We start from the raw sequence: 19,374 nt of genomic DNA on the forward strand, positions 1-19,374 counted from the left end.
TTGGGTTAATTTCATGTTGTTGTTTCAATTTCAATTTCATAATTCAGTTAATTTCAATTTCAAATATTTATTATGTTAAACTTGTTCTGAATCCACACTAGGGTGAGAAGACCCTTAAGCCATGATGGTTAGCCATTAGGTTAGTTTTTGTTGAACTCAAAATAGCTTAGGCTAGTTAGATTCCTAAAAGCTCAACTGACTTGTGATTAGTGGTGCTGTAAGAAACCACTAATGCTAGGGGTCAGTGGTAGTTCTAAGGGATTAACCAGCCATATTAGTTAGAGACCTAGAAACCTAAATGACCTGTGATTGTTTATGCTTTAATCAGATAGGCAATGCTAGGGGTTAATCCAAGGACTTTAGGTAGTTAACTAGCCACATGACAAGGATTTATCCTAGGCTAACTAGCTAGGTGAAAGAGAATTCTCATCCATCTCCATACACTTCTTCACTGCTTTTTCCATACACTTCTTCACTGTTTTCATTTTCTTCACTGCTTTTTCCACTGTCATTCTTAGTCACTTTCTTTGCTTCCTGCCAACATCTCACAGTTATCTTTTGTCACTGCCTTGCATATAGAATTAGCTAGGAAAACTTCATAACACCCCAAGTCCCTGTGGAATGACCCTGTTCTTGCACACAAGCTACAACTGACCCTGTGCACTTGCAGGTATCACTGTAGGCTGTCTTTGCTCTTATTTTATACACTCTTAAAAGCCTACCAAGTTTTTGGCGCCGCTGCCGGGGACTTGGTGTCGTGTAGTGAAGTCTTTGCATCTTAGTATAAGCATTTAGTGCATCATAACTTGCATTTTCATCTTTGCATAATTTTTCATCTTTGCATCATTTTCCCTTGCTGTTCTTGCTGTTCTTGACAGCTTCTGTTGAGCTTTCCAGGTGCTCCTGTTGCTGTGCTGTTGTGACTCTGTTTTGCTTGGCTGAGCCCTTGCTGTTGCTGCTGATTGAGTTGCAGCTGGGCCTGCCACTTGCTGCTACTTTCTTCCTCTTTCCTGTTGCTGCTGCCAGCCTCTGCTGCTGCCAAGACTACTGTTGTAGATGTTGTGGTGCTCCTGCTTGTGCTGCCTCTGCTGTTGCTGATGAACTGGTGGAACTGAGGCTATTAGTTTCCCTGTTGCTGCCTGTTGCTGCCTTCTGCACTTGTTGCTGTGTGACCTGACCCAAAGCCTGCTGCTGATCTGCTCCTGCTGCTGATCTGCTCCTGCTGCTAGGCCTGAAGTGGTGCTGCTGCCATTCATAAGCCAAGCCCAACTGGGCCTCAACAAAGACAAAAGCTTAGGATGATCCAAATCCCAACTGGGCTTTTGCAACCAAACTGAACAGCTGGGCTGTGCTTAAGCAAGTAAGCCTAAACCCATTAAGAGAACCCAACCTGTGGGCTTCCATTTTTAATTTGTGGGCTTGTAATAATTTTTTCCATTTTTCTGTTGGGCTTGTAATCTTAATTACTTGTGGGCTTGTTTGTTTAATTGCTTGTGGGCTTGTGGTGTTAGATTGATTTGGGCCTGTAGTTTTAAATTAGAAAAACTGAACTTTTGAAAGCCCAACTGGGCCTCAGACCAAACAAGCAACAGTTGGGCTATTTCAAAAGCTACATTGGGCTTCAGTTTGCATACACATTGTAGGCTTAGTTCACCTTCCCTTGGCAAAGCAATTTCTTCCACCAATGTGGGCTTGCTCCCAACACTAAAACCAAAATTCTTTCTCCCAATACTAAAACCAAAATTTTTGCTCCCAATTAAAAACCAAATTTTTCTACCTCTTTAAAACCAAATTTGCTCCCATCAAAACCAAAAGCTCCCAAATGTGCTTTGTCTTCAAAGTCTAAAACCAAAGTTTTCAAAACCCAGTAAACCAAAGTGTTTTCTTTTCCCATTAAGTCCAAATTTTCTAAAACCCATTAAAAACCAAATTTCTTTTTCAAACCCGACAAAACCAAATGTTACCCATAAAAACTAAATTTTTCCCAAAAATCCAAACCCATTAAAAACCAAATTTTGGGCTTTGTAACATAGTTACTTAGCTTTTGAGCCAAATCATGTCTAGATCTTGGTCTACAGTTGGGGAATACAACAAATCCCTTAGAGAACTTGCGTATGGACATACTCCACGTTATGAACCTCCCATAGACCATGATGTCAATAGTTATAGGAATTATTATGGACATTTTCAAAGTCCCGAGCCTCAATACATGAACCCTAATAACTATTCACACATGCATCATTCACCACAACGTGAAAATGAACATTTTGCTAGTGCCTCACTCACACAATCATCACTGATCGATCAATTAGAAGCTCGAATCGCAGCTTTAGAAATGCAATCACATGAGGAATCTGTCACATCTAATTTTCTTAGGCAACCTGAAATCTATGCATGTCCCGCATGTGGTAGTTTAGACCACCCTGTTGAGAATTGTCATATTTTGCATAATTTTAGGCAATCTAGGGAAAATCCAAGGTATGAAATGCCCATAAATTGTGAGAATGGTAGTCATTGGGACCATAATCAATCCTTTGAGGGTTGCGATCAATATTTTGTAAATCCTAATGACCATGCACACATGTACCATTCACCACAATTTGAACCTGAAGAATTTTGTACTCCCATGAATTTAGACTCCACCACAGAAGCTTTAAGACTCAGTAAGCAAAACTTTGATAGATCTACATCACGAATTCATGCATACTTAGATCAGATTTTGCTTCACCTACAAAAGGAGGAAATTCATGAGGAAATGTATGTTGTCCCTAATGAAGTGTCTAGTCCCATTCATGTAAATGATGTTGAATATGAACCTAATTTAGAGGAACATGAATCGACTAATGACACCACCACTGTTAATGAGGACCAATATGCATGCTACCATGATGATGATTATGATGATATGTTAGAAGAACATGAAAATATTGTGGAACCTGTTGGTTCAATAACATATGGATTCTCGCCCTCGACCTTCATGAATGTTGTTTTTTCTAATACTCATTGTAATTCATATGATTTTGATATTGACATGGGATTCATACAATTATTCTGTGAAGATGAGCATGACATAGGAATAGTTGAATCTTCTGTAGACACTAATGCTAATATGCATGAAAATATATTTGATGTGTCTGATTCTCTACCTAGGTCACATTGTGATATTTCTCCTGATTTGCCGATGCATGAGAATAAATTTGTTGATGATGTTGATGACTCTGATTGTGATCTTGCCAATTTGTTTGATGATTGTGAGCATGTTGTGACACGTGTAGAAGACTTAGGAGATGTTGATGTGATTAGTAATGATGTGCCTATCGTCCTACATAAGTCACAATCTGATGGCCTTCCACCCAACCTAGATTTGGTTTGTACCCATATTGTCAAACCGACTTTTCTGAGAGTCCCTAATCTAGGTTTGGAACTGTGTGCTTCCCAAGTCCTCTTGGACTATTTTGATTCTAAGTATAATACATTTGAGGAACCACAGTTGGAATTAGCATGTTTGCCCGTCCCTAGCACAGTTCACTTTGAGTTAGACCTTGTACATGATGAACCCCCAAAACTGCGAGATTTTGTTTCCAAAATTTTATCCGTTGAAAAATCCAGGTTTGGGGGTAGCTCATTTTGTTTCACAGTTTCACTTGCGTTTATTTCCTGTTATATTTGTGTGAAGCTGTTGAAACCTCTACACTTTGTCTTTTGGGTTGATCCTCAACTCTTTAGATTGTTAGTGTATGGTGAATTTTTTGTATATAATCCAGTAGATAAAATTTCTTAAAACCCTTTTGTTCCTTTTGTATATATTTTGCTAATCCAATATGATCTCGGCTGACATATGTTGGATTCTTGCCTTGAATAACGGAGTTCTAATATTGCTTTCGCCGAAATCGGGTATTCCCTTTCCTTTTTCTCTACTCAACATGATCCTCTTCACATGTTGTATTATAATTTTGTTCATATTTTGAAACATTGAGGACAATGTTTTGTTTAGGTTTGGGGGTGAAAAGTAGATACTTTGATAATATGTCATAATTGAAAACAAGAACTCCTTCTTTTTGAAAAAATTAAAAATTCCAAAAATAAAATAAAATTAAAAAATCACAAAAATGGAGCTCATTTACCTTGAAATGTTGACTCTTGTGCAAATATGTAATTATTAGGAGTCTTAGTCTAGATATTTAGGCACCCTGATTCTAGCATAATTCACATAGTGATAAGAAACTTGCACGCGCACGATCTACCAATACATGTATAGCCTCATCCTTGAGGTGTTCTATCGGAAGTCACGATTGCCAATCACTTTAGAATACTGAACGAAACTTGACTAGCTTGTTCTTTGGTTGGTTGGGATAGAAGGTGGAGGTTACATTAAGAAAGACAACCATCGAATTTAACTGGGTGCATCAAAAAGGGCTACCTCTTGCAAAGTGTCATGTAATTTTTTGTTTCTTTTTGCTTATGTATCAAAAGTGTTACCTTGTTAAAAAAAAAAGTATTTATCAATTCCGCCCTATCTTGTTCCAAAAATAAAAGAGAGTAGTCAATGTAAATAAGAGTCATGTAAAGAGTCATCTTTTGTTGTATTATAGTAAGCAAGGAAGGGTGCATGCCATTGATGTACAACGCGAGTAATTGTGAAATACCTCCAACTCATTCACAATTCTCGTAAAGTCCGGACAGCTAGCTAGATTTCGACCTTGGTTCTTAGCCTGAGAAACTATCTCTTGGTGATTAGTAGTCATAACATCCGATCTTTCTTTACACATGTGTAGATACACTTTACACTCTTATCACATGTCTTTATTTGTTATCAGTGCTAGGATTGTGCCTTAGATAGCTAGATTGACATCTCCATTTTGCTGTGAGCTTAAACTGTCTTGCACATGTCACATTTGATGGAATATGAGCTTATATTTTGTCCTAGAACTTTGTAGGTACGTTCTAAGCAAACCTTCACGAGACTTCACTCGTCCACTAGGGACACTTAGTGGTTTAAAAGGCTTATTGCATTCGCTAAATGCAATCGAGAGACCAGCGACAGTGGTATAGGTAGGATTTCCTTAGTTTTTTTTTACTTGAGGACAAGTAAAATTCAGGTTTGGGGGTATTTGATGAGTGCTAAAAAGTGCATATTTCTATATATTTTTCTTGGCATTTAACTCATCTTTTGTGCATTAATTCTACATTTTATCCCATATTCTGTATTTTCATTGTTTTCAAGAATAAATATTTTTATTAATTAATTTTGCATTTTTAGGTACTAAATAAAGCCTGGTTAACTCATGGAGCGAAAAGAGCAAAGGAACGGCAAAGACTCCCGCTAGGAGGAAGCGAAGAATGATGTTTGCAAGAGCCGGATCAAGAATGCAAAACTTGTTCTTGGGTCATCCGAGAAACCCCCTAATTGGGTTAATTTCATGTTGTTGTTTCAATTTCAATTTCATAATTCAGTTAATTTCAATTTCAAATATTTATTATGTTAAACTTGTTCTGAATCCACACTAGGGTGAGAAGACCCTTAAGCCATGATGGTTAGCCATTAGGTTAGTTTTTGTTGAACTCAAAATAGCTTAGGCTAGTTAGATTCCTAAAAGCTCAACTGACTTGTGATTAGTGGTGCTGTAAGAAGACCACTAATGCTAGGGGTCAGTGGTAGTTCTAAGGGATTAACCAGCCATATTAGTTAGAGACCTAGAAACCTAAATGACCTGTGATTGTTTATGCTTTAATCAGATAGGCAATGCTAGGGGTTAATCCAAGGACTTTAGGTAGTTAACTAGCCACATGACAAGGATTTATCCTAGGCTAACTATCTAGGTGAAAGAGAATTCTCATCCATCTCCATACACTTCATTCCCATCCACATTCACATCTTCCATGTCCTGTTCTTGTTAATTTTCTTTCATGTCCTGTTTTCAAATTTTAATTTTCATATTTTCACTTTTGCTATAACTGTTAGTTCTGATTTTGTTCACTTCTCACAGCTCTCATTTCAGTCCATTCATGCTCTGTTAGCAGTTAGAGATAGCTAGGAAAACTTCATAACACCCCAAGTCTCTGTGGATCGACCCGTATTTGCACATTAGCTTCAATCGACACCGTGCACTTGCGGTATTAGTTTGTAGGTCTTTTTAGAAACCTACCAAGTTTTTGGCGCCGTTGCCGGGGACTTGGTGTCGTGTAGTGAAGTCTTTGCATCTTAGTATAAGCATTTAGTGCATCATAACTTGCATTTTCATCTTTGCATAATTTTTCATCTTTGCATCATTTTCCCTTGCTGTTCTTGCTGTTCTTGACAGCTTCTGTTGAGCTTTCCAGGTGCTCCTGTTGCTGTGCTGTTGTGACTCTGTTTTGCTTGGCTGAGCCCTTGCTGTTGCTGCTGATTGAGTTGCAGCTGGGCCTGCCACTTGCTGCTACTTTCTTCCTCTTTCTTGTTGCTGCTGCCAGCCTCTGCTGCTGCCAAGACTACTGCTGTAGCTGTTGTGGTGCTCCTGCTTGTGCTGCCTCTGCTGTTGCTGGTGAACTGGTGGAACTGAGGCTATTAGTTTCCCTGTTGCTGCCTGCTGCTGCCTTCTGCACCTGTTGCTGTGTGACCTGACCCAAAGCCTGCTGTTGTGCTGCTGCTGCTGATCTGCTCCTGCTGCTAGGCCTGAAGTGGTGCTGCTGCCATTCATAAGCCAAGCCCAACTGGGCCTCAACAAAGACAAAAGCTTAGGATGATCCAAAGCCCAACTGGGCTTTTGCAACCAAACTGAACAGCTGGGCTGTGCTTAAGCAAGTAAGCCTAAACCCATTAAGAGAACCCAACCTGTGGGCTTCCATTTTTAATTTGTGGGCTTGTAATAATTTTTTCCATTTTTCTGTTGGGCTTGTAATCTTAATTACTTGTGGGCTTGTTTGTTTAATTGCTTGTGGGCTTGTGGTGTTAGATTGATTTGGGCCTGTAGTTTTAAATTAGAAAAACTGAACTTTTGAAAGCCCAACTGGGCCTCAGACCAAACAAGCAACAGTTGGGCTATTTCAAAAGCTACATTGGGCTTCAGTTTGCATACACATTGTAGGCTTAGTTCACCTTCCCTTGGCAAAGCAATTTCTTCCACCAATGTGGGCTTGCTCCCAACACTAAAACCAAAATTCTTGCTCCCAATACTAAAACCAAATTTTTTGCTCCCAATTAAAAACCAAATTTTTCTACCTCTTTAAAACCAAATTTGCTCCCATCAAAACCAAAAGCTCCCAAATGGGCTTTGTCTTCAAAGTCTAAAACCAAAATTTTCTAAAACCCATTAAAAACCAAATTTCTTTTTCAAACCCGACAAAACCAAATGTTACCCATAAAAACCAAATTTTTCCCAAAAATCCAAACCCATTAAAAACCAAATTTTGGGCTTTGTAACATAGTTACTTAGCTTTTGAGCCAAATCATGTCTAGATCTTGGTCTACAGTTGGGGAATACAACAAATCCCTTAGAGAACTTGCGTATGGACATACTCCACGTTATGAACCTCCCATAGACCATGATGTCAATAGTTATAGGAATTATTATGGACATTTTCAAAGTCCCGAGCCTCAATACATGAACCCTAATAACTATTCACACATGCACCATTCACCACAACGTGAAAATGAACATTTTGCTAGTGCCTCACTCACACAATCATCACTGATCGATCAATTAGAAGCTCGAATCGCAGCTTTAGAAATGCAATCACATGAGGAATCTGTCACATCTAATTTTCTTAGGCAACCTGAAATCTATGCATGTCCCGCATGTGGTAGTTTAGACCACCCTGTTGAGAATTGTCATATTTTGCATAATTTTAGGCAATCTAGAGAAAATCCAAGGTATGAAATGCCCATAAATTGTGAGAATGGTAGTCATTGGGACCATAATCAATCCTTTGAGGGTTGCGATCAATATTTTGTAAACTCTAATGACCATGCACACATGTACCATTCACCACAATTTGAACATGAAGAATTTTGTACTCCCATGAATTTAGACTCCACCACAGAAGCTTTAAGACTCAGTAAGCAAAACTTTGATAGATCTACATCACGAATTCATGCATATTTAGATCATATTTTGCTTCACCTACAAAAGGAGGAAATTCATGAGGAAATGTATGTTGTCCCTAATGAAGTGTCTAGTCCCATTCATGTAAATGATGTTGAATATGAACCTAATTTAGAGGAACATGAATCGACTAATGACACCACCACTGTTAATGAGGACCAATATGCATGCTACCATGATGATGATTATGATGATATGTTAGAAGAACATGAAAATATTGTGGAACCTGTTGGTTCAATAACATATGGCTTCTCGCCTTCGACCTTCATGAATGTTGTTTTTTCTAATACTCATTGTAATTCATATGATTTTGATATTGACATGGGATTCGTACAATTATTCTGCGAAGATGAGCATGACATAGGAATAGTTGAATCTTCTGTAGACACTAATGCTAATATGCATGAAAATATATTTGATGTGTCTGATTCTCTACCTAGGTCACATTGTGATATTTCTCCTGATTTGCCGATGCATGAGAATAAATTTGTTGATGATGTTGATGACTCTGATTGTGATCTTGCCAATTTGTTTGATGATTATGAGCATGTTGTGACACTTGTAGAAGACTTAGGAGATGTTGATGTGATTAGTAATGATGTGCCTATCGTCCTACATAAGTCACAATCTGATGGCCTTCCACCCAACCTAGATTTGGTTTGTACCCATATTGTCAAACCGACTTTTCTGAGAGTCCCTAATCTAGGTTTGGAACTGTGTGCTTCCCAAGTCCTTTTGGACTATTTTGCATCTAAGTATAATATCTTTGAGGAGCCACAGTTGGAATTAGCATGTTTGCCCGTCCCTAGAAAAGTTCATTTCGAGCTAGACCTTGTGCATGATGAACGCCCAAAACTGCGAGATTTTGTTTCCAAAATTTTATCCGTTGAAAAATCCAGGTTTGGGGGTAGCTCATTTTGTTTCACAGTTTCACTTGCGTTTCTTTCCTGTTATATTTGTGTGAAGCTGTTGAAACCTCTACACTTCGTCTTTTGGGTTGATCCTCAACTCTTTAGATTGTTAGTGTATGGTGAATTTTTTGTATATAATCCAGTAGATAAAATTTCTTAAAAACCTTTTGTTCCTTTTGTATATATTTTTTTTTTAATCCAATATGATCTCGGCTGACATATGTTGGATTCTTGCCTTGAATAACGGAGTTCTAATATTGCTTTCGCCGAAATCGGGTATTCTCTTTCCTTTTTCTCTACTCAACATGATCCTCTTCATATGTTGTATTATAATTTTGTTCATATTTTGAAACATTGAGGACAATGTTTAGTTTAGGTTTGGGGGTGAAAAGTAGATACTTTGATAATATGCCATAATTGAAAACAAGAACTCCTTCTTTTTGAAAAAAAATGAAAAATGAAAATAAAAAATTAAAAATTGAAAAAAACATAAAAATGGAGCTCATTTACCTTGAAATGTTGACTCTTGTGCAAATATGTAATTATAAGGATTCTTAGTCTAGATATTTAGGCACCCCTGATTCTAGCACAATTCACATAGTGATAAGAAACTTGCACGCGCACGATCTACCAATACATGTATAGCCTCATCCTTGAGGTGTTCTATCAGAAGTTTTAGTTGCCAATCACTTTAGAATACTGAACGAAACTTGACTAGCTTGTTCTTTGGTTGGTTGGGATAGAAGGTGGAGGTTACATTAAGAAAGAAAACCATCGAATTTAACTGGGTGCATCAAAAAGGGCTACCTCTTGCAAAGTGTCATGTAATCTTTTGTTTCCTTTTGTATATGTATCAAAAGTGTTTCCTTCTCAAAAAAAAAAAAAAAAAAATGAAATGAAAAAATCAATCAAGTATTTATCAATTCCATCCTCTCTTGTTCCAAAAATAAAAGAGAGTAGTCAATGTAAATAAGAGTCATGTAAAGAGTCATCTTTTGTGTTTTATTGTAATAAGCAAGGAAGGGTGTATGCCATTGATGTACAACACGAGTAATTGTGAAATACCTCCAACTCATTCACAATTCTCGTAAAGTCCGGACAGCTAGCTAGATTTCGACCTCAGTTCTTAGCCTGAGAAACTATCTCTTGGTGATTAGTAGTCATAACATCCGATCTTTCTTTACACATGTGTAGATACACTTTACACTCTTATCACATGTCTTTATTTGTTATCAGTGCTAGGATTGTGCCTTTTAGCTAGATTGACATCTCCATTTTGCTGTGAGCTTAAACTGACTTGCACATGTCACATTTGATGGAATCTGAGCTTATATTTTGACCTAGAACTTTGTAGGTATGTTCTAAGCAAACCTTCACGAGACTTCAACTCGTCCACTAGGGACACTTAGTGGTTTAAAAGGCTTATTGCATTCGCTAAATGCAATCGAGAGACCAGCGACAGTGGTATAGGTAGGATTTCCTTAGTTTTGTTTTACTTGAGGACAAGTAAAATTCAGGTTTGGGGGTATTTGATGAGTGCTAAAAAGTGCATATTTCTATATATTTTTCTTGGCATTTAACTCATCTTTTGTGCATTAATTCTACATTTTATCCCATATTCTGTATTTTCATTGTTTTCAAGAATAAATATTTTTATTAATTAATTTTGCATTTTTAGTTACTAAATAAAGCCTGGTTAACTCACGGAGCAAAGAGAGCAAAGAAACGGCAAAGACTCTCGCTAGGAGGAAGCGAAGAATGATGTTTGCAAGAGCCGGATCAACGAGAAGTGGGCTTGAAGAGGAAGAATTGTTCTTAAAGAAGATATGGGCTTGGCATACCCAAGGCCCAAAACCCTTACCCAAATCCATTTCCATTATCCATACCCATTTCCATGAGAGCCGTCAGATTGGATCCATCTTGTCATCCAACGGTCGCCTCATCATTGTGCATCAAAATCCGAAGCTCCTGTCAAACACCATAGTACCTAACTCCATCTGAAGCCGTCAATTTTGTTGTATCTCATAATCCAACGGTCGCTACATACCTCTCCATCGTAGCCGTTCGATTCAATCTATATGGGATCATCCAACGCTCTTTACTCGATGTTCATCAAAGTTCTCTATCCCCGCTTCACACCCTAGCAACCGAACACCTACACCCCAAACAAACAGACCCTAATCTCATTATCCATCGAGCTCTCTTCTCCCCAAATTCTCTGCAACAGCCATCCCCCAACAAACCTGCAACTTCTTCCACCTTCATCTCGAACACCACCACTACCACCTTCCCCCGACAAACTCAGTATTCCATCACCACCCTTGTCTCTTCCTTTCTCATCTGTAGCATCGAGTCCTGATGCTACAAACTCGACAGTGAGAGAAGCTAGGGTTCACAGAAGTCTAGGGCTAGGCCAACAACGCAACAAGAGCAGGAAGAGCATCAGAGGGACATCAAGAAGCATGGGTCGAGCAGAATTCACACATGGGTATGTCGAATTTGATTTTCCCCAAAAGTTAGGGTTTGCAAATTTAGGGTTTTGTGAAATTAGGGATTTTGTTGTAAGCTATAAAAGGGAAGCTGTAGAGAATGCAAAACTGGTTCTTGGGTCATCCGAGAAACCCCCTAATTGGGTTAATTTCATGTTGTTGTTTCAATTTCAATTTCATAATTCAGTTAATTTCAATTTCAAATATTTATTATGTTAAACTTGTTCTGAATCCACACTAGGGTGAGAAGACCCTTAAGCCATGATGGTTAGCCATTAGGTTAGTTTTTGTTGAACTCAAAATAGCTTAGGCTAGTTAGATTCCTAAAAGCTCAACTGACTTGTGATTAGTGGTGCTGTAAGAAGACCACTAATGCTAGGGGTCAGTGGTAGTTCTAAGGGATTAACCAGCCATATTAGTTAGAGACCTAGAAACCTAAATGACCTGTGATTGTTTATGCTTTAATCAGATAGGCAATGCTAGGGGTTAATCCAAGGACTTTAGGTAGTTAACTAGCCACATGACAAGGATTTATCCTAGGCTAACTAGCTAGGTGAAAGAGAATTCTCATCCATCTCCATACACTTCTTCACTGCTTTTTCCATACACTTCTTCACTGTTTTCATTTTCTTCACTGCTTTTTCCACTGTCATTCTTAGTCACTTTCTTTGCTTCCTGCCAACATCTCACAGTTATCTTTTGTCACTGCCTTGCATATAGAATTAGCTAGGAAAACTTCATAACACCCCAAGTCCCTGTGGAATGACCCTGTTCTTGCACACAAGCTACAACTGACCCTGTGCACTTGCAGGTATCACTGTAGGCTGTCTTTGCTCTTATTTTATACACTCTTAAAAGCCTACCAGTTGTGCGTTGTACGCTGTAAACCGCCAGACCAATACCTCAGTAAGTATCCCCCAGTTTGTGACATGCTTGATGTCTCGAATGTGGGGATCGTGGGACCCACAAAAAGTAGCATGTGATGCTAGATTAAATAACTAAGTTATTTAGGAAGTCGATACTTGTGAAGTATCGCGTGTATTTTATGCAGGTAATGCATCTAATATATTCAGCATGTGTGAAGCATCGCTTTTTTAAGGCTTAACAGAGTAAGTCGCGGATTAAGCATCTTAAAATAGCATCACGTCCAGCCATCTTCGAGTGATCGTTTGGAGGTTGTACAGGTAAGTCCTGACTTGTCCGATCGCTTTGTGTGGAAGAGTGGTGGATTGTGATCGTGGTGATTCCTCACTGGTCGCCTAACTCCTGTCTTAGGCTGTCCGTCCAAGCTGGTGAAGTTGGACGGACGAGATGACTTGCGACCCACATCTGTGACCGTCGGATTAGGGTTTAGGAGGTGCTCGAACACCAACCTTTAGCTTGGTCGAATCCAAGCATGGGACACGTTTTTGGCAGGGCCAATTGGGCATGCGTATAGACGGCATGCTGGTGTAGGTGTCTGTACCTCACTGTTCCATGGAGATGCGATCTAAGCCACTCAATTTGTCTAGCAAAGAGGAGCGGCTGAGATTGATTTGCGACAGAAATCCCATGTCGCAAAGGAATTGAAGACCGCACATCGTGCCTACTTCAGGCGCGCGTTTCTAGATGACCAACCATGGTCGGCCTTGGCCGATCAGTCAGGCGTGTAGTCGGCAGGCCAGTGTACGCGTCCGTACCTTACTGTCCCGTGAAGATGTGACCTAAGCCACTCAATTTGTCCGGCAAAGTTGAGTGGTCGAGATCGATTTGCAGTTGAAAACGCGTGGCCATGCCTAGTTTGGGCGCACGAATCGAGACGACCAACCATAGTTGGTCTTGACCGATTAGTCATGTATGTAGGCGGGCCCACAGTGATTATGTTGACATGCTCTAGGCTCTTTGAGTCTACATCTACACCCTCCATCTATGCCTGCGAAGATGGATGGTTGAGACTGATTTGCGACACATGTGATGTGCCGCAAACCCTAATTAGGGTTTCACGTCCACACTGCTTTGGATGGACGAATTGGCAAGTCACGCTTCTCTTTTAGGGAGGCCGACCATGTGGGGCCCACGTTGGGCCGGTGGTGAACGTGCCAATACCTGCTTGGTGGCTATGGGTCCGATCTAAGCCATCCAATCATGCCGGTGAAATTGGATGGTCGTGATCAATTTGGGAACTTTAGTGGAATTTCCTGCGACCCTCAATTCTTCACGCTGACTCAACTTCGGACAAACGTATATTGCCATCTGGTCAGGTTAAGGAAGAGTCGGTCATGTAGGTAGGAAGAAGGTCCGCCGGTGTACACCACGGTGCTTGTTCGACCGGCTTTGGGCTGATCCACGCCGTCCAACCACGCCGGTGAAGTTGGACGAACGTGATGAACTTGAGACTGCCAGAGGCGGCCTTTGTTTGTACGATTCCTCCAAGCTGCTCCATACCAGTCTGGAAATCCAACTTCAGGCTGATGTTCAGTGGTAGTTTGGGAGGCATGGTAGTTATTCGACCGACCAGGGCATAAGTGGGCCTGCTGGTGGTCATTAATGTAGTAGCCTGCTCCTGCTGAGGATCGTCTAGGCTGGTTAAATCGTGCGGCCGACTTGTGTGGCTGTGATTGTTTCTGAGACTGATATAGACAGTCCAGATTCAAATATGTGTAATCGGGCTAGTATAACACACCGAGAGATGTAGCCTGTACGAATATTTCGTGCATACCTCATTATGACCGTTTGGAGATTCATGTTACTCTGCTGAGAGAAACACTCAGTCGTCATGCCGCACTAATAATGAGAGTTCAGCGGAACAGGAAATACAAGGCTAGTCATGTATGAATAACGCTATAAATTCATAGGATATAAGAGATTGTTGCTACATGCTCCAACCTGGATGAATTAGCGAAGTGAAGAAGTATTCATCATTTTATTAGTGGCTTTATCCTTTGCAGGATGTCAGCGCGTAATTTTGGCTTTTATAATTTTAGCCTCAAATGAAAATCCACCATCAACACCTTTTCAATCAAATTTCAGTTATATTATAAGAAAATAAACAAGTGTTTGCAGCAAAAATTGAGTCAAGTTGTTTTCATTGTACACAACAGGGAATTAGAGTGTCGATATGAGGAAGAAACTAAATACGACAATGGGAATGTAGATCATCCCATTTTCTTGGAAGCATTTGATGAAGACGATGATTGGACCATACCGAAAGGTGGAGGATTAGTTATGGAAGGCGATGATATTACTTGGGAACAAGCTAATGCAACCAGTGGAGCTATGGAAGTTGTACCAAGAGCAGGGGAAAGAATACGAACCTCTGATTTAGTCTTGTGACTCTTAATGTTCTTCATCCATCTGATGTTGACAGTGATGAAGGCAATGATTCAAAGTTTTAATTCGAAATGGATTACAATAAGCGCATGGAAGTTAATAAGAGCAATTGTGGTAATAAAGACACAGATGTCAGTGAGGAAGAAAATGATAAAGTTGAACTTTAGTGAGGAATAAGAAGATAGATGATAGGAAGCTGATTTTCGTTTATTTTTTGTTTTTTGAAATCGGAACTTCAAAATATGGTGTTCATTTAGTCTGGTTGAAGTCTGGGAATGTTATCCATTGTCTGCATTAACATGACTTTATCATTTGTTTTTTCTACTGTTAATAGACTTGCATTAGCCATTAGGATTTAAATCAAAAAAATTTATGCATTAAAATGATATATGAGACATCAAATATCTGATTGCAATATGTACAAGTCTGGGGATCGCCGAGTTACTCGCCTGGGATCAGGGATTGGTCTCCAGGTGATCCGGGGTCGATCCCCGAGTCATAAAATATTGGTTGCAACACTAAACATATTTGTGAAAATAGTTCATGGCATCTGCTTAATTCGTACTGGGTAGGTATGCCTACCTATGAACCAGTTCATGAATTCACGTGTCCAAGGTATGCGTACCCTTAGGATATTCACGAACTCAGACCCTTGAGGTACGGGTACTGGGTATGTGTACCTCCACCCATTCACGAATTTTGAACACCATGGTATGGGTATCCATACCTACCTATGTTCCATAACTTCAGATATCTAGGGGAGTACCTTCCATGAGTCCAGATTTCAGTAGTTCTGAAAAATCTCTTTTGATGTTTGAAACATTCACAATCGTCATAGATATAAATAACATGCTTGGGAAATTTCCAAATGATCCACAAACATAGTTCAAGCCAATAAATTATTTCGAACTACGATTGCTAAGAACCTATGAACATTCATTACTTGAATCATATTTTGAGATGTTTAACTAGACATGCTTGACTCAAAACTTCTTCTTTGCGGTATTAAATCTACTAGAAGTCATACAACGTAGTCTTTATGTAAATAAAATAGTAATACTTTTGAGTAAATGTATGGTTCAACCTTCATATACCTCTTTGTTGATGAAGTTTTTCAAATGTCTTCGTTTGATCTTCAGTTTAATCTTCATGGGTTATTCAGTGATGTCTGATACACAACTACTAAACTTTAATCCTAGTTCGAGACTTGACTTAAGTAGACTAGAAATCAAGATATATTTTTGTGCATCTAACATTGACAACAAGCATGAGATAGAAAAACTTGCGAGTTCGACCAAGCAGTGGTCTAACATATTGACCATATAAAATTGCAATGACCCTAATGTTGTTGATTTTCCAAAATTTTAGTTGTTTTTTTGACTTCTCTGGCTTCATCCATAGGACTCCACATGCATGAATGAAGTAAGACCAAGTTGACTTTAAGAGATCGTTGTGAATAAGATTGTACCCGCAACATTGGAGCATAAAATGCAAATGTTAATGTATACTTATATATAAAGATAATTCAGATATTTCAAATTTATTAGTTGAATTATACTCATATATTAATTAGTTGTACACAAGTATTTACTTCAGATTTTGTTAATATTAATTTACTTAAAAATACGCAAAAAGTAAGTAATTACAATCTATCCATTCAACTTCTCAATATTGGTAATTTGGTAAACAAAACAATCAGATACTTTTTTTGTTAACATCATAAAATAGTGGTCGCCATAAACTAGCAATTATTTCAGATTTTGTTAACTTTAGTTTACCTAAAAATAATACAAGAAATTAGTAATTGAAATCTACCCATTAAAATTACTCAATATTGGTAATTCAATTAACAAAACAATCGAATACTTTATTTAATAGCATAACATAGTGGTACTTAGACTACTTCCTTTAGTATCATAGAATTGTGGCCAATAGACTATTTCCTAAATTCTTCATTTAAGAATTTTTTTTGGCAGTTACAGGATTCGAATCCAAACTCATTTAAGATTTTTTTAAGCTATTACAGGATTCGAACCTCAACCTCCACTATAAACATGAGAACCATCAGATCACTTGATGGTTTTCAGTACAACCAAGAGAATCTTATTTATAAATTATACTGCCATTGTTTATGGTTTCTCATGCTTTGAAACCAATTCAGTGGAATATCAATTAAACTTAAAGTTGATCAAATTAGTACAACTGATTGCAATTACTTAATATTGGTGACAAGTCAAAGTTCAACAATGGTTTTTTCTCTTTTGGCAATGGATAAAACTAGTAATGTTAAGTTTGAATAATCGTGGGCTATAGTTCTCAGGAATCATTCTAACTAGTTGATCTCAAAAAAATCTCCCAGCTCGTTAGCGAATTTTACTACAAAAACATACTATATGCACATACTTAAAAGATGTTTTGCACATTCTTAATAGAAATACAAATGTTTGTAAGGGAAACATGTCACTTGAACTCAGGTTCTTTGTTATTTAAGTTTCTATGAATAAACTGACGTCGAAAATATGAGATAGCGTGATAATTACATTATCATTCTTTGCCTATTTTCGAAATCCAACTTCGTTAATTCTATTTATCTTTTTCAAAAATCATACACTAGTTGTTATTTTTTTCTTTTAAGCATCATACACTAGTTGGCAATGCTTAACTGCATCTTCACAATTATGCTCATAATCCCCTGGTCAGATAATTGTTAACCTTGGTTCATCTCTTGCGGAACTGTAAAAAGCCTGCCCGGTGACTCTATAACCTAGTTCTCTACTATAATTTTGTCATCTGAGTCTTGACCAAGTTGACATTTTTGTCACTTGCACAATCAACATGTTGGAATTCTAAGTTATAATCCCGGGAGTGTATCACAACTTCAACGTTTCTTTGTATCTCAACAGTAAGCTCAAAACTTATTTGGTATGCGAATGTGTCGATGAATCCGACACCTTTACTTAAAAGTCTTTGTCAGTTTCTTTGTTTTTAGTTTTTCAGTTTAGTATCTTTTAGTTCTTTAGCAATAGTAGGTTTAATAGTTGTTAGTGTGCCTGTATTTTGATCTTAGTTTTAGTAATCTCTGTAATAGCACTAGTAGCTTTAAGATTCAAGGGCAGATACAAGATTCTACTTCATGTCACCTTCAAAGCCAAAGACTCAGATTGAAGTTATGGGTAACGCCAGTAAACAAGAACGCAGACAGATATCGATGGAACAGTACTCAGCAACATCTGGATACATCTCGGATCAATTGCATCGAAAACCACCACCAACATCTAAGTTCTCATGGACTCGGCTATATCCATCAAAAGTACAATTTTTCTTGTCGAAGGCATTCGTCGAAGGCTTTTGTACCATCGACAACCTCATCCAGATCCACCCCATCAATCCCAACATCCATCCCCGCTGCAATCTCAATCTGGAGACTGATACTCGAATTCTGCTTTATTGTCATGATTTTCTAATTTTCTGGAGTTCTTTTACGGTATTACATACCCTCTTGTAACATCCCTTTAATTGATTAATGAATATCATGCTTCAAAAAAAAAAAAAAAAAAAATCGTACACTGGTTGTTAAGCAGCCCTAAACTTTCAATTCATTAGGAAGAAGAATACAAATATGAGCCCATTGATGAGATTCATTTATTCAATTATTTAATATGACAGTTAAAGAAGAAGACATCGAAGAAAAAGTGTTGTCGGAAAGCATGGTAGAAGTAGGCTGTTTTGCACCCCCACCATATTCCCAAAAATCTTACTATGTGGACCGTCTGATTCATGATCAAACGGCAAACAAAGGATCCCATGTTTCATCATCTCCCACTCCACCGCCCAAAAAAGATTTTCAAACTCAGACGCACAGCAAGAAAGTGGTACTATGTGGGATCCATCAAATACAATGATGGTACACAAGACCTCTCTTGGGCCCCACATGTGGATCGGGTGTTTCAAGTATTATCTAGAATCACCAAATTAATTTAACGAAATTATTCATCCAGTAATAAATACGCATTTCCCATGCCCCTTTGTTTGAATCCATAGATCATGTAATTACCAAGTGACGTCTGTTACACTTGTTAAAAGTTAATTGAAGTATTACGCGTACACTCGTTGAATAATTACACAATTAATCTGGAAATAAAAATTCAGATATTATAAGTGAGAGAGGGTTAATTTGTTTAATCAATTCCTCACAACTTTTCATATACACCTAACTGTAAAGAGAGTAGTGGTATCAATAAGTTTAATTATCTCAACTAGTCTATTCTACTAATTATTTTCTGAAACTATTCCTATTTCAGATTCAAATCTAATATCTAATACAATAATCAAGAGAATAACGATAAAAAAAATAATTTTCTCAATTAAAATAAGTTATTATTTGATATCCTTTTTTCCTCTGCCCCATAGCTCAAGAATCCAACGGCTGCAATGGAGAGCAAATGAGAACAAAATTTTAATTTTTAGTTATCATGTAGGACGGCTATTCTGTGACGTCCCAACACGTCCGATCCCGCCGACCAGTTCAGATTCCATGTCAGCATCCTCTGTGGAACGATCAAAAAAGTTGGCGGGGTTGTGGGG

This window comes from Papaver somniferum, chromosome 9, assembly GCF_003573695.1.
Source record: "Papaver somniferum cultivar HN1 chromosome 9, ASM357369v1, whole genome shotgun sequence".
NCBI lineage: Eukaryota > Viridiplantae > Streptophyta > Magnoliopsida > Ranunculales > Papaveraceae > Papaver > Papaver somniferum.